The 16,950-nt window shown below is 41.1% G+C and overlaps 1 long non-coding RNA gene across 1 annotated transcript; it reads left to right on the plus strand.

Annotated features, from left to right (window-relative positions):
• Nucleotides 1-4,678: 4,678 nt before the first annotated feature.
• LOC118559320 lies at nucleotides 4,679-16,229 on the plus strand. The gene is made up of 3 exons (XR_004928776.1): nucleotides 4,679-4,706; nucleotides 15,967-16,115; nucleotides 16,197-16,229. It is a non-coding gene; the product is annotated as an uncharacterized LOC118559320 (long non-coding RNA).
• Nucleotides 16,230-16,950: the final 721 nt, after the last annotated feature.

Below are 16,950 nucleotides of genomic sequence, written 5' to 3' on the forward strand. Positions count from 1 at the left end.
TCTTTTAAGGGCCCTGTAATTATTGTGTGGACTTTTGTTACTTTGGGGAAATAAAACCCATTTTTCTTGAAAATCACCACTGTGTCCTCATGCTTGTCCGGCTCGGTCCCTCACAACATGTTAGTCTTGGATATTAAACAGATTAATTGTCATTGTTGTACACATTGTTTATTATGCACATGTGTTTACACCATCTTCTGTTAAAAACAAAACCTATTCATATAATTAAAACAAATAAAATTAAACAAAATCATCATCTGTATGTCAACTCTGTTTAAGAAGACTGGTTACTGTTAGAACACTGCAAAAACTTGTCATCTAAAAACAGGTAAAAAATCTAGATATTAGTCTGAATCTCCTCAAATTAAGTGAAATAATCTGCTAGTTCAGTAAAACAATTGTACTAGAAAAGATTCTTGGAAAAAGGAAAAATATCCAGGCTTTAGACAAGTGAGAAATATCTTAAAAGTTGTGAAATATTTATTCCAAGTACATTAAGTGAATTAAACTCACGACTAGCCTGTTAATGCTTCTTTCAGTTTTCATTCTCTATCACTTCTATAGAAAAGATCTTAAAACTAGGGTAACTAAATAAGATGAATCTGCTGCATTCAAGAATCATTATTAGGGTATTTATCTTAAAACAGGACAAAGTATTTACACACAAGAACATCAGACACAGCATTCTGAGTACATTCACACATGGACTAATTTGTTGGACTAATTTGTGGACTAATCAGTTACAGGAATCGTTTGATTGCAGTGATGAACAAAATATTAAAGGTACCATCATTTTTATCCAGGCATGTTTCATGAGTTTATTTTTTAAATCATTCTTTTGATGCTAAAGCAATGACTGATTTTCATTTATTGTCATAGAATGTTTATTTATTATTACTTTTGTCAGATTCAAGTTATTTCTGTGACCATTGTGACCAATTTTGTCCACGTGTGTGTAGAACTTTATTTAAATAGTTTCTCCTAAACAAAACATGTTTTTCAATCACTATACACATGAATGACAAGACAAATTGTCTTTGTAACTTATTTAGTGTTTCTGTCAGAACTGGTAAACCAACACCTAAAGCAACAAATCCTCATGTTAAGCAGAACATTTGAGGCACATAATGTGTTGATGAAAGAAAAAACTGATGTGTATATCAGAAAGTAAAGGATTTAAATGTAAATGTCAGCTTTCCAGCCCTCAGGTCTAAACCTTTCAACACAAAGCTGAATGTCAATAACACTTAGCTGGAACAACTCTACTTCTCAATAAAACTGTTCCAACCTGCCATGACGTTTTTGGATGAGCCTGTGCTGTCTTTCTCCTGGATATTGTCCTTTAACACTTCAGTCTGAATGACAGACAAAAGGCTTGGGACACACTTTGTAGAGGTGAAATGTAGGCTGTAGTAGTATGTCATCAGATACAGCAAAGCTTCACCAAGGTTGTCTTTGGCAAATGTTGGAATGGGAGAGATTCCACCTGCCAGGAGACAGCGAGGCTCATCCAAGAGCAAGACAGGGCAGAGATCTCCTCTGAAGGTACACAGCTGGATCTTCTGTTGGCTAAAAGGACAAAAGAGTGAGTCTTTACGGGGGCTGAACATTAAATCACCACTATATCACAATATCACACTCTCTCCACAGTCCTTTGTGTCCAATATTCACTTCATTAAAGGAGCGTTTGGAGGGAATTTATTTCTATTTCACCAGTTGAGGAGACTACAGTAAAGTCTACAGGGGTCCCTCAGTTTTAGTCGTCTGGTTTAGTTCTTGTTTTGCTGTTATTGTTCAATTTTTGTTTCATTTGTGTTATTAATGAGGAACAAAACAACTAAGCATCCTGTTTCTGTAAAATGTAAGAGCTAACATGTAAAATCATTCGGATTTTAAATAAAAATGGTTGAAGAAAGAATCTAGGTAAAAACAAAGTGAGAAAGGATTATAAAGAGTGTGGAGAGGGTTTATAAAGCTTTAAAATAAATCCAAATAAACACAGACACATCTATCTATCAGCCTGACTTCCAGCCAGCAGGATCATGAGCCAAACACAGCTAGAAGCAGCCAAGAACGGCTAAGAGTGAAATATTGGACTATTGTGAAGTGGCCTTCTATGAGTCCTGATCTAAATCCTGTTAAACATGGATGGAAGGAGCTGAAACGGGCCGTCTGGAGAAGGCAGCCTTCAGTCCTGAGACAACTGGAGCAGTTTGCTCACCAGGAGAATAATTATCAGTTTCAAGTTATTTCAGTACCTATTGTTACTATTATCTTTCTTTCATTAACAGAGGGGTACCTACATCTTTGTCCACGTGTGTACAATACCACCATGGAGGCTTCCTGAGGCTGCAGTTGGTTTTACATGATTAGAAAATAACAAGGATAGATCTTTATGTTGAATGCATCAGCAGTGCAGGAATATACATCCAGGATTATCATGATGTACATATATACACAGATGCTTTAGAAAATGTAGTTAACCAGGTTGAGGCAGCGTTCATCGTCCCACTATTTTCCATCAAAGTAGGGAAAAGGCTTCGGGATGGAGTTTCAGTTTCTACAGGAGAAATGCTGTCGATACTGTTAGCTGTTCAGTGGTTGAAGAGGTGAGACCATTAAGATCACTCAATTATTCAGACTCTAATTCATCTTTGGTCAGTTTACAGCACAGCCAGTCAGATAGTAGACCAGACGTATTAATTTAGAGACAACAAACACTTTATAGAATCAACATGATGGGGCTCACAGTTAACTTTCTATGGGTACCAGCCCACTGTGGGGTTAAGGGCAATGAAATGGCAGATATTAGAGCAAAGGAAAGCCCCAAATGTTTATTAGTTGATACTGATTTTATGTTTAGGAGAACAGAAATAAAGGACATAATAAGAAAGTAAATGAAAAAGACAAGACAAAAAATAATGTGAGAAAGGAATGAAGGGATGATGGTTTTAAAATATCCAAAGGAAAATAAGAGAAAAAAGAAGAACAGAAAGGAACAGGAGGGAGGAGAGAATTATTTTACCACTCAGACTTGGACATCCTGCACTAAACAGGACTTTATTCATAGCAGGGAAACAGCAGACAGGTTAAAGTGAGTTTGGGGTAGAAAAGACAATAGAACAGTTTTTTTTTTTGTTTGTTTGGGTTTTTTTTTTTTTTTTTGCATTGTCAGAATTATCAGGTTAAGATAAATCAACTAATTCAATGAAAATCAAACTAAATCTTATTGAGTTATTTAAAAAAACTCAAGAGTAAAGAAGTAAAAGCTACCAGGCTTGTTTAATAGCATCAGGTTTGTTTTTGAGCGATAGTCAAGAAATACTCCACACCAGTAGGTGGCGGTAAAGCGGGTTTAAATTGTTTGCTAACCACCATTAAATTAGAAGAAGAAATTTTCCGCTCCTTTCGATCTTTTTGCATTTTTCCTCTTCCAGGCAGCGCAGCCGCGTTGGTCTCTTCCTGGTTCTTTGTCCTTGTGTTGCTGTGAGGCCAGAAGCGGGAGTGTTGGTGAAGCTAAAAGAGAGCAGCAGCTGCTGCAGGTGATGAAGTCTGGAAAGAAGTCCAGCAGCTGGAGGCACAGCGGAGAAACTGGAGGGAAGCAGGAGCTCAAAGAGCGACAGGACGCAGCAGAGGAGACACCGATGATGGGGGATGTTTTCCAGCCCAGAGTTCTGCTGCACCCATCAGGTTTGGAGATTTCCTTCTTCATGCTAACTGTGTGGATGGAGCTAAAGTTTAGGAGCCGTTTTCAGCAGCTGATGGATTCCTCCTCTTCATCAGAACTCGTTGCAGGGTTTCCCCCAGAAAACTGGCTAAACCTGCAGCGCTGCACAGGAGGTGCTAATGCTAGGTTAGCATGTAGCATAGGAGGTGCTAATGCTAGCTTAGCATGTAGCATAGGAGGTGCTAATGCTAGTTTAGCATGTAGCATAGGAGGTGCTAATGCTAGCTTAGCATGTAGCACCGTTCAGTATCAAGTTTTTCTTTGTGCTTCGAAAAATTCCTCCGAAAAACGCTTTTTGGTTTATCTTGTTTAGAAAGAGGGTCGCGTGTTTTCCTTTGGCTGTGTGGAAGACTAATCCTGCCAAAATTTAGTATCTATAAAGAAATAAATCAATGACTCACTTACATAAATACTGGGCCAAAAGTAGCTAATAATATAAAACTGTGTGCCATTAAATGCAACAAAACAATAAAAATACATTTATTCAATAACTGATTAATCAGCTACAAATATATAATCATATAAGAAATATATATTTATATATAAATGTTTAACTGTCATAATCTATCCAATTTAGTCATTATTAAATGTTTTAACATAAATAATTAAATTAAATTCCCACAACAGAATCACACCAAAGTTACCGGTGATCATTTCTAGGGTGAAATTGTCAGTTCCTGAGGTTCAGTTTTCTCTACACTGCTGATCAAATCTTTTTCTCTAAACTGAATCTTTCCCATCGTTGTAACATTGTAAAGATCTAGTTGTTCATAAAGCATGTAATGTGTTTCAGTGTTGGCTGTAGATGTTAAAGAAGAGGCTCCTGAAGAACAGAGTCCTGAGGGGGAGCAGCAGGAGTCAGAGCTCCTCCACATAAAGGAGGAACAGGAGGAACCCGGGGTCCATCAGGAAGGAGAGCAGCTCCTTGTGAAGGAGGAGACTGATAGCAGCTTTCCATTAACTGCTGCTCCTATCAACAGTAAGGATTGGTTTACTTTGTTTCTGTGTCCTGTGTTGCAGCTAAAGGCCAAAACTCTCTGGATTCATCAGGTTCCAATCAGATAAAACTATAAAGATTAACCCGTGTCACTGTTATTAAAATGTTATTTAAATGCAAAACACAATAAGATTAATTTATGTCATAATGTAGGAAATTTTATACATTGCCCGAATCCACACTGCATACATCTAATTGTACCAGAAAGATAGTAATTAGAGCCGCACACATTGAAGAGGTGAATAAGTGATTTTAACTGTGTGGTAATCAGGTAATTATTTTGGTGCAACAGTGTCAGAAAATTATGAGAATGTTAAAACCTATATTTACATTATATTTATTAGGGCTGAACGATTTTGGAAAATAATCTAATTGCGATTTTTTTTTTAATCTTAATGTTGCGATTTAATGCAATTTTTTTTCTCCCAGTTTATTTCTCATGTCTTTTTAAACATATCCTCCTGAGACCCAGCCCATTGACTTATGTCCACTGTAGTGGACATTTGAGTTTCATCCGTCCGTCCGTCCGTCCGTCCGTTGTCTTCCGCTTATCCGGGGTCGGGTCGCGGGGGTAGCAGCTTCAGTAGGGAGGCCCAGACGTCCCTCTCCCCAGCCACTTGGGCCAGCTCCTCAGGAGGAATCCCAAGGCGTTCCCAGGCCAGCCGGGAGACATAGTCCCTCCAGCGTGTCCTGGGTCTTCCCCTGGGTCTCCTCCCGGTGGGACGTGCCCGGAACACCTCTCCAGGGAGGCGTCCAGGAGGCATCCTGACCAGATGCCCGAGCCACCTCAACTGGCTCCTCTCGACGTGGAGGAGCAGCGGCTCTACTCTGAGTCCTCCCCGGATGACTGAGCTCCTCACCTTATCTCTAAGGGAGAGCCCAGACACACTACGGAGAAAACTCATTTCAGCCGCTTGTATCCGGGATCTCGTTCTTTCGGTCACGACCCAAAGCTCGTGACCATAGATGAGGGTAGGAACGTAGATCGACCGGTAAATCGAGAGCTTCGCCTTTTGGCTCAGCTCTCTCTTCACCACAACGGATCGGTACAGCGCCCGCTTCACAGCAGACGCTGCACCAATCCGCCTGTCGATCTCCCGCTCCATCTTCCCCTCATTCGTGAACAAGACCCCAAGATACTTGAACTCCTCCACTAGGGGCAGGACATCCTCCCCAACCCGGAGAAGGCACTCTACCCTTTTCCGGTTCAAGACCATGGTCTCGGATTTGGAGGCACTGATCTTCATCCCGGCCGCTTCGCACTCGGCTGCGAACCGCTCCAGTGAGAGCTGTAGATCACGCCCTGATGAAGCCAATAGGACCACGTCATCCGCGAATAGCAGAGACGCAATCCTAAGGCCACCAAAGCGGATCCCCTCAACACCTTGGCTGCGCCTAGAAATTCTGTCCATAAAAGTTATGAACAGAATCGGTGACAAAGGGCAGCCTTGGCGGAGTCCAACTCTCACCGGAAACGAGTCCGACTTACTGCCGGCAATGCGGACCAGACTCTGACACCGGTCGTACAGAGACCTGACAGCCCTTATTAAAGGGTCCGGTACTCCATACTCCCGGAGTACCCCCCACAGGATCCCCCGGGGGACACGGTCGAATGCCTTCTCCAGATCCACAAAGCACATGTAGACTGGTTGGGCAAACTCCCATGCCCCCTCAAGAATCCTGCTGAGGGTGTAGAGCTGGTCCAGTGTTCCACGGCCAGGACGAAAACCACACTGCTCTTCCTGACTCCGAGATTCGACTATCCGACGGACCCTCCTTTCCAGAACCCCTGAATAGACCTTACCAGGGAGGCTTAAGAGTGTGATTCCTCTGTAGTTGGAACACACCCTCCGGTCCCCCTTTTTAAATAGGGGGACCACCACCCCAGTCTGCCAATCCAGGGGAACTGCCCCCGATGTCCACGCAATGTTGCAGAGCCGCGTTAACCAACACAGCCCCACAACATCCAGAGCCTTAAGGTACTCAGGGCGAATCTCATCCACCCCCGGAGCCTTGCCACCGAGGAGCTTTTTAACAACCTCGGCAACCTCAGCACCAGAGATGGGAGAACCCGACCCAGAGTCCTCAGGCTCTGCTTCCTCAATGGAAGACGTGTTGGTGGGATTAAGGAGGTCTTCGAAGTATTCCGCCCACCGACGCACGACGTCCCGAGTCGAGGTCAGCAGCACACCACCCCCACTGTAAACAGTGTTGGTACTGCACTGCTTCCCCCTCCTGAGACGCCGGATGGTGGACCAGAATCGCTTCGAAGCCGTACGGAAGTCTTTCTCCATGGCCTCTCCGAACTCTTCCCACGCCCGAGTTTTTGCCTCGGCGACCAGCCGAGCCGCCTGCCGCTTCGACTGCCGGTACACATCAGCTGCTTCCGGAGTCCCACAGGCCAAAAAAGCCCGGTAGGACTCCTTCTTCAGCTTGACGGCTTCCCTCACCGCTGGTGTCCACCAGCGGGTTCGAGGGTTGCCGCCACGACATGCACCGACAACCTTGCGGCCACAGCTCCGACTAGCCGCCTCAGCAATAGAGGCGTGGAACATGGTCCATTCAGACTCAATGTCCCCCGCCTCCCTCGGGACGTGTTTAAAGTTCTCCCGGAGGTGGGAGTTAAAGCTCCGCCTCACAGGGGACTCCGCCAGACGTTCCCAGCAAACCCTCACAGTACGTTTGGGCCTGCCCGGTCGGACCGGCTTCCTCCCCCGCCATCGGAGCCAACTCACCACCAGGTAGTGGTCGGTGGAGAGCTCCGCCCCTCTCTTCACCCGAGTGTCCAAGACATGCGGCCGCAGGTCAGATGAAACGACAAGTTTCATCCCTCTCCTTTAAATCTTTTATGCTAGTCTCTTAATTCCTGCTGTACTGTACAGAGGACATCCTGGGCTTTTCAGTGATATTTTATTTGATTGGCTGGTAGGCCGGAAACCCCCTCTATCTTTCAATCCAAAATGGATGCCATAGGAACAAGCACATTTTATGGAAAGATAAGAGGTGAGTCAAATATTGTTTGTCAATGGTTTTGTTACTATGATAATCATATATTTTCTTGTTCATTAAGGTGTAAGGAATCATATATTTAGTTATGATAGCAAATACATTATGTATCTTTTGAAAAATTTGCCATTTTATGAATGTCAACTATAGTGGACATCAGGACTATCTTCATGTAAATAATGACTCCACATTTTTATAGGAAACAGAACTGAAGCAGAAAGAATTCTTCACAAAATAATCGAGGGAGATTCAGATTTAGAGTTGTCAGATGATGAGAGAGATGAGGATGAGTTTCAACCAGTGAGAGAAGACGGCAATGAAGAAGACGAAGATGATGCAGAAGGCTCAGTTGAAGGGACAGATGCAGACACAGAGTCAGACACAGACAGGGATGAGCAGGAAACTCGACGCCCCCTGTGGGCCAGGAGTAATATGTATGTTTGATGCAGTTCCACAATTTTAAATTTAGCTGCATTGAGTATATAAACTGTTATTTATCATTTATTAATCTTTTTTTTTTCCTTCCGATCAGATTTGCACCTGTGTTATCTGAGCTTCCTGTGTGTCAAGATGACCCTACAACACGTGCAGACTGGAGTCCAATTAAATACTTTTCACAGTACATTGACAACAAGGTCTTTGAAGATTTGGCAACATACACAAATCAAAGAGAGCTGCAAAGCAGAGGAGTGTGTATGAAAACTACGCCACAAGAAATAAAAATCTTCTTTGGCATTTCAGTCCACATGGCCTGCCTTGGCTATCCCAGAATTAAAATGTTTTGGGCCAAAAAAACTAAAGTGCCAGTCATAAGTAGCAAAATGTCTAGGGATAGATTCTTCAGGATAAGAAACTCCCTCAAGATTGTCAATGACCTGGCTGTAACAGAGGAAACAAAGAAGGCAGATATTCTTTGGAAAGTTAGGCCAATACTCGATCGTGTACGGCAAGGCTGTCTCAGCCTTGCAAAGCGAGAGACGGTCTGCATTGATGAGCAAATCATCCCGTTCACAGGCCGTTGTCCAGTCAGGCAATATGTTCCTGGCAAGCCAAACCCTACTGGCCTAAATGTCTTTGTCCTTGCATCCCCAAATGGTCTGATGCTTGATTTTGAAGTCTACCAAGGGAAGAATACCTTTACAGTCCAAAGGTTAGGAGTTGGAGCTGCAGCAGTTCTACGGATGGTTGAATCTGTTCCAAAAGGAAGCCACATATTCTTCGACAGGTACTTCACAACCATAGATCTATTGGATGCATTGCTGGCAAAGGGCCTTCCTGCAACTGGAACTATAATGAAGAACCGTGGCCCAAAGCTGTGCCAGCTGCCAGAAGACAAACAGTTGAAAAAAGAGGGGAGAGGAACATCAGTGTCAGTGGCCAGAAAGAGTCCTGAGCTGGCCATCACAAAATGGTTTGACAACAAACCAGTGCTCATGGCATCCACTGTACATGGGAAAGACCCGGAAGACATCTGTACCAGATGGTCCAAGAAAGAAAAGCACATGGTCCAGGTTAAAAGACCAGCAGTAATTAAGCAGTATAATGACAACATGGGTGGCGTGGATCTTTGTGATCGCATGCTTAGCTTCTATCGTATGTCAAGCAGGACAAGGAAATGGACATCGCGTGTGATCAGTCACTTCTTTGATGTTGCCATCACAAAACTCCTGGATACAATACAAGTCTGACAGCAAAGCTCTGCACAGAGCATCCAAGAACACACATCAGTACCTGGACTTCAAATTAGTCCTAGCTGAAGAGCTGTTGGAGAGTCCGGAACTGGATAACAGCTGTGAAGAGAGTGAGGATGAGTATGAGCCACCATCTAAAATGAGGATCCCACAACCAGAGCCATCCGTGCGCAGAATAGGAGCCACGCACATGCCTGAGATGATGGATACCAAGCATGCAGAAAGATGCAGAAATAAGGGCTGCAAGAGCAAGACGTACGTGAGATGTACCAAATGCAAGATGTTCCTCTGCATTGCCAAAAAGAGAAATTGCTTCCAGGACTATCACCACTAACAAAGAACATACTAAGAACAAAATGAAGAGTGAAGGAAAAACTAGATTGGATTCAGTTTGACAGAAGAAATAAATCCCCAAAAAATCAGTTTCACATTAGTTCTATGTTCATTGTTCAAATAACTCAAGGATTCAAGGGGGCCAATAAAAGGATTGAATTGTAAAGATAATTTTGCAAAATGTAAGTTCAAGAATAATAAATGTGTCTATTTTATAATCAAAATGTCTGTATTCTTGTATAATAGTCAATTTACAGCCTAAAATGTTTGTATTCTTAGTTAAAAAAACTCTATAATCTGGTAAAATTTTTATCTACCAAATGTGTCTGTTTTCGTACTCAAATGATCCTGTTGTCCACTACAGTGGACATGCTGTAAAATAAAAATAAAGAATAAAAATAAAAATGTGGGAATTGTAGGATGTTTTTTTAACCCTAAACAGGTATGGAATCACAAAAAAATATGATTAGGAAAAAAAATATTTTCCTTGGTTCTCAGGAGGATATACAAACAAATCTGTTTCATAACAAATCAGATTTATTTAAAGCACAAATTACAACAATAAACAAATTTGTGGCTTTACCTTAACATCTTTTCATGTTTCATGAAACATGATATATAAACATATGGACTCCACTCCTTAAACACTGTCAGATTTTAACAGGACAGTCTATAAATAAATAAATAAAATAAGATACGAAATTAATGACTGATCTCCAGTCAGTGGCATCAAACATACTAAAGTGCAGGACAGTATAGCGAAAAATGTCTTGTTGACGTTTTTATAGGTAAATCAAACTCAAATAAACAGAAAATAAATGAGTGTATGACCTTTTTAAATCCTAAGAAAAACTTTTTTAACAATTATATAAATTATATATTCACTCAGTAAGAGCAGCAAACAACTATTGTAAAGTGCAAAAAACGTATGTCACTGTCAGCCATAAAGATTTGTCTCTGTATTTTTTTAGAAGCTCACAGATTTTTTTGCCAGAAAAATCAGCATGTCAACTTTTACTGGTTTCCCTCCAGCAATGAAAAGACGCTCTGAAGGAGCACATGTGGCAGGGACACAATGATGCGGGCCATCTTTTTTAAACCCAAAATAATTCCACACAAGTGACATACTGCTCCTCTTTGGTAACATACCTTCAGTTGTGTCGTTTTTTGTCCAGCCTGAGGACACTGTTTGGCAGGTAAGTCGCAGACGATATCGACTTTCCCTCCGTGTTATTTGGCTAGCGAGTCACCCCCGATCATGTGACCCGTCAAATCGTGTCCATTGCGGTTTTATCCTATCGCGATGTTATTGCAAATGCAAATAATCATTCAGCCCTAATCTTTATATCCCCTTTGTAATCCAGGGAGGAATCACTGGCAGCTTTGGCAATGTGTTATACATCTGCAGTGTAAAAATGGTCTCTGACTGTAGGCAGGTCGTTCAAGGCAAGGCAAATTTATTTGTATAGCACAGGGTTTACCAAAGTGTGGTGGCGTGAGCTGCCACTAGGGGGTGCGCGAGGTGAAAACTGTGTATATATATATATATATATATATATATATATATATATATATATATATATATATATATATATATTATATATATATATATATATATATATATATATATATATATATATATATATTAATCTTGGGGGTGCGTCAACCCGGCTGGGACGTGGAAGGGGGTGCACGGCTAAAAAGGTTTGGGAACCCCTGGTATAGCACATTTCAGTACAGAGACGATGCAAAGTGCTTTACATGATTAAAGTACATGGGAAAAAACAGAATAAAAGCAAGTAGGAATAAATTGTAGAAACAAAATGAAATAGAAACTAAAATCAAACATTAAAAACAGTTGGACTACAAAGTTGAACTAATGATGTTTCACTAAAACAGTTTAACTAGAACAGTCGAAGGCAATCGTGAACAAATACGTTTTTAATCTTGATTTAAAGGAACTCAGGCTTTCTGCACTTTTAAAGTTTTCTGGAAGTTTGTTCCAGATAAGTGGAGAATAAGAACTAATTGCTGCTTCTCCTTGTTTAATTCTGGTTCTAGGTATGCAGAGTAGGCTGGAGCCAGAAGACCTGAGTGGTCTGGAGGGTTGATGCCCTGATAACAAGTCTGTGATGTAATTAGGTGTTAAGCCATTCAGGGATTTATAGACTAACAGAAGGATTTTAAAGTCTATTCTCTGAGATACAGGGAGCCAGTGTAAGGACTTTAGAACTGGGGTTATGTTCTCTACTTTCTTAGTCTTAGTGAGGACGCAGGCAGCAGCGTTCTGGATCAGCTGCAGCTGTCTGATCCACTTTTTAGGCAGACCTGTGAAAACACCGTTGTAGTAATCAATTTGACTAAAAATAAACGCATGGATTAGTTTTTCCAGATCCTGCTGAGACATCACTCCTATAATCCTGGAAATGTTCCTCAGGTGATAGAAAGCCGACCTTGTAATTGTCTTTAGGTGCTTTTGGAGGTTCAGGTCTGAGTGTATCACTACTCCCAGATTTCGGGCCTGATTAGTGGTTTCTAGCTGAAGCAGCTGAAGCTGTGAGCTAACTTTTGATCTCTATTGTTCCAAAGATTATTACTTCAGTTTTTTTATTCAATTGAAGAAAAATTTTGGATTTTTTCAGAATGAGGCAGCTGCCTGTGCCTGTGAGGCAGCTGCCTGTGCCTGTGAGGCAGCGCTGAGGGAAGTAGGGAGGGACTCACTGCAGCTCTAGCTGCTGTTCTGAGAGAATGACAATAGACCCAGTCAGTTTTTGGTGGTCCTTAATATTAATGACGTCACTCTACATTGAAAACCTTCTTTGTCCTTGGCCAATCAGTGAAAAAGTCTGTTCATGTGACATTGTGTCCCTTCTCTCTGATTGGTCCTACTCTTGAGTAGAGATGAACTGCTACTGAAAAAAACTATAATCTAAATGCTCAGAAAGCTGGTGGATCCGAGTAGAGCCGGGCAAATGGAACCGGTTTAAAAGGGACAAAAGAAAAAAGCCCAAATCTCAACCTTTCTTGGACTCATGTTAAAAGTGTAGGACTGTAACCACCCAATAAAGAGCGCACAACTGCACTAAGGTAAAGAAAAGGGCTAAGGTAAAGAAAAGGGGTTATACACAAATCGAGTATGGGCGCTGACAACCTTTGGGTCGCCATCTTGGGGCGGTCGGCATCGCTTTTCAGTGTAATATTTAGCAGCAGGAACTTTCAGCATTTTTATTCAAGCAAAAGTTGGCAAAAACCTTAATGGATTTTCACAGGATTGTTTTGTTGCAAACCTTAAACATGGAGAAACAAACGTGTATGAAAATACAGACATTTATTCAATAATTGACCAACTAAACAGCTACAAACATACTTCTATTTTAATATTGAACTCAGATTTTATTTTTTTAATGTTTTTTTTTTTTATTTAAACCATCATCATTTGTTCTTGAGCTTCTTTTTTATCTTTAATCTCAATTAAATCCCAAAATAAAATAAATTGCCAATCGGGCTTATTTTGAACACGATGGGCTAGGCTGAACAGTTGCTCTGTGACCACTCCTACAGTGCTGCAAAACGATCTGTATAAAATCCCAAAATGAATTTTTTTTTTTGCCAATCTGGCTTTTAACTAGAAAAATAGCTGTGGGTGGGTTAACATTTTCATGTCATTTGGTGAGTTTTTAGAAGGAATTAATCAGAAGATTATATCAAAACACTGTAGTTGTCATGTTGTGGCAGAATAGTCAAAACTTCCACATTTAAATAAAATGACGTCTCCTTGCACTCATTTAATTACTGTATTTTTCGGACTATAAAAGACACTTAAAGTCCTTAAATTTTCTCAAAAATGGATAATGCGCCTGATAATCCGATGCGCCTCATATGTGATTAAAGTTGTGCTCATTGACTGATCCCATATACAGTTGACTGAAAAATCTGTTAAAATGTGTAAGTAAGACCTTGGTTTGCAACAAAGCCGCTCCACTCAATAGATATTCAGAGCATTACGGTACACTCACTGCCTGATCAAACCCCTGAGCTGTCTGCAAGCAGGGTTCAAAAATTACCACTCGCCAGACACCAAATTAGGGGTGGGCGATATGAAGAAAATCTATTATCACGATATCTTTGGGCTATATAATGATATACGATATATATAGCGATATGTTCAAATAACCTTGAGTAACAAATGTTTTTAGCCACATAGTGACTAAAGTTGCATTGTTATATCTCATATTAACGTGTCAATTTTTTTTGTTTGAAAAATTTATTGCAAAATAAAAATTTATTTAAAATGTTTTATTTTAGCCCTTTTTTAACCACAGCTGCACATCTCAATCTTGCCATGAAAATTTACACTCGATGGTCGCGATAAAGCCATTTTAACCATCGCGCAGAGGAAAACTTGAGATACATTGCGTATACTCGATTATATCGCCTACGCCAAATGCGAGTAAATTACCCATTTGGCGAGTGAATTTCAGAGGGCTTGCTGCCACATGGCGTGTAAATAATTGTACCAAATAAATTGTGTTTTTCAGTCATCATTTGGGTAGATTCTTCTGTATTTTACAACTCATATGACAACAAACACAGGTATGCAAACACACGTGACGTGAGAACGACAGGATCTGGGCTGCGGATGATCCGTTCACAGCTCTGTCCATCCAGAGCTCAGTCTAGACCCGCCTTCTGCGGAGCTGGTTCAGCTTCTTTCACAGCTTATTTCTGCTGCAGTTAACAGAGCAGCAGGAAGAGCGATCAGAGTCATGATTTTTTGGTCTTAACCAGCGGTGAAAGTGCGAAGCAGCAGGCAAGGGGGGAGAGCGGCTCCCAGATAAAGCCTTTATTCAGAAACAGTCATGGCTGCACGCTGGATCAGAACAATTAGTCTGTTTATAAGTTTCGTTCTTATTTATTCTGCATTTTTTAACTACGTGCACCGTGTTTCTGTGCCTAAACCGTCTTACTGCTTCTCTCCCCTCCCTTCCCTCGGAGCCAGGTGCTTTTATCAATGGCCAGCCTTTAAAACGCGAATCACTACTTTTAATGTCCTTCCACTCGTAACAAAATGTCCCAAGTAAAATCATTGGAGAGTCAGTAGCTGTGTTTCATGCTCTTTTGTTTTTAACGACACAGAACCAGTAGTGCTTCAGTGAGCTGCTGCCTTGTGGTTGAAGTCAGGTGCGCAAAATTGCGTTACATGTAATTTAGGTAAAATCTAGCAGCTGGATCATGTATAAAGACGCAGCGTGAACCCATGTGTGCTTTAAGTGATGCAGCTGAGGGGGAAATGTTCGAACGTACAGGCTTGATGAAACTCTGCCTCATTCACCAATGAGACCAACATGGATAAAGAAACCCGTAGAATAATAATAATCTGTAGTGTTTTCATTGCCTGGATGTGAATATGATAATTCACATTGTGCCTTTTATAATCAACTACAATATTTTGTTATGGTAAATGGACTGAACTTGTATAGAGCTTTTCCAGTCATGCTGACCACCCAAAGCAGTAGCTCTCACTAAAGGCAACTTGGGGTTAAGCGCCATGCCCAAGGGCACATCGACAAGGGGAAGCTGGAATCGAACCCTAAACCTTCTGATTGCCAGACGACTACTCTACCCATCAAGCCACAGCCTTATCAAAGTCAGGAAAAAAAGATTTCTCTTCCAGGGTCCAATCAGCCACGCCCTCCGAAGATTAACATAACATATAAAAACAACATTGAGAGGTAAAAAATATGCCTGGCTGGTTGATGTTACGTTTATCTTCCCCTTATGTTAGAAACAGGGCAGTGTAGTCCAACTACGCTGTCCTCCCAACAGAGACGGATAGAGAACTGTGGACATGAAGAGACGGAGTGATATTACACACTTGGGAAGAATATTTAATGCGCCTTATAATCTAGTGCGCCGTATAGATGAACGTAGACACATTAAGCACATTGGACAAGGCCTAACATTTTGTTTGAAAAACATGGCTGAAAAGGTCAATGTTGTGTCATCAGCACTTTATTGTAAAAAAGGTAGCTGTACAAAGGGGTTATAACAGTCATGTCATTTTATTCTGTGTTTTACTGTTCTGCATGTTCTGTCAAAGAATTTAATCTAATAAAATTTCCTAAATATATCTTAATTAAAACGAGCCTCAGTTTAGGCTGAGATAAAAAATTATTTCTAGCTTGCATAATGTGTTTCAATGTTTCCTGCAGATGTTCAGCAGAAGCTGATTGTTAAAGAAGAAGCTTCTTTAGACCACAGACCTCCTGCTGACCTGCATGACCAAAAGCCCCCTCACATCAAGGAGGAACAGAAGGGAGTCTACATCAGTCTGCCAGGAGAGCAGCTCAATGGGAAGGAGGTGATTAATGTCATCAGGTTTCCAGTGGCTGCTCCTCCCATAAAGAGTCTGGATGATAAACAGTTGCTGCTGCTCTCACAGCTTTATCCAGACCAAATTAAAGACAGAGAGCTTCCAGAAGAGAATGATGGAGACACCAGAATACAAGATCATGGAGATGCTTCAATTTTTTTAGAGACTGAAGACACTGAGGAGGATGAAGAAGACAGTGATGTAGATCACCCTCTGTCTGAGCTGAAACACTTGTCAGACTCTGGATATAAGAAATATTTTACAGAGAAGAAAAAGTGTAGGAAAGGCCACACAGGAGTTAAGCTTAGCTGCAAAGACTGTGGTAAAACATTTATGAGAAATTCAGCTCTAAACACACACATGAGAATCCACAAAGGAGAGAAGCCTTTCTGCTGTGATCTATGTGAACAAAGATTTGGTCAAAAAGTAAATTTAAACACACACATGAGAATCCATACAGGACAGAAGCCTTTCTGTTGTGATCTATGTGGACAAAGCTTCAGTCGAAAATCACATGTAATCACACACATGAGAATCCATACAGGAGAGAAGCCTTTCTGTTGTGATCTATGTGGACAAAGCTTTAGTCGAAAATCACATGTAATCACACACATGAGAATCCATACAGGAGAGAAGCCTTTCTGTTGTGATCTATGTGAAAAAAGATTTAGCCTCAAACATCATTTAAACACTCACATGAGAAGCCATACAGCACAGAAGCCTTTCTGTTGTGCTCCATGTGGAAAAAGATTTGGCGACAAATCTGATTTCAACAAGCACAGAAGAAACCATACAATGCAAGACAAGGCAAGTTTTTTTGTAT

Source organism: Fundulus heteroclitus, unplaced genomic scaffold, assembly GCF_011125445.2.
Source record: "Fundulus heteroclitus isolate FHET01 unplaced genomic scaffold, MU-UCD_Fhet_4.1 scaffold_274, whole genome shotgun sequence".
NCBI classification, from domain to species: domain Eukaryota; kingdom Metazoa; phylum Chordata; class Actinopteri; order Cyprinodontiformes; family Fundulidae; genus Fundulus; species Fundulus heteroclitus.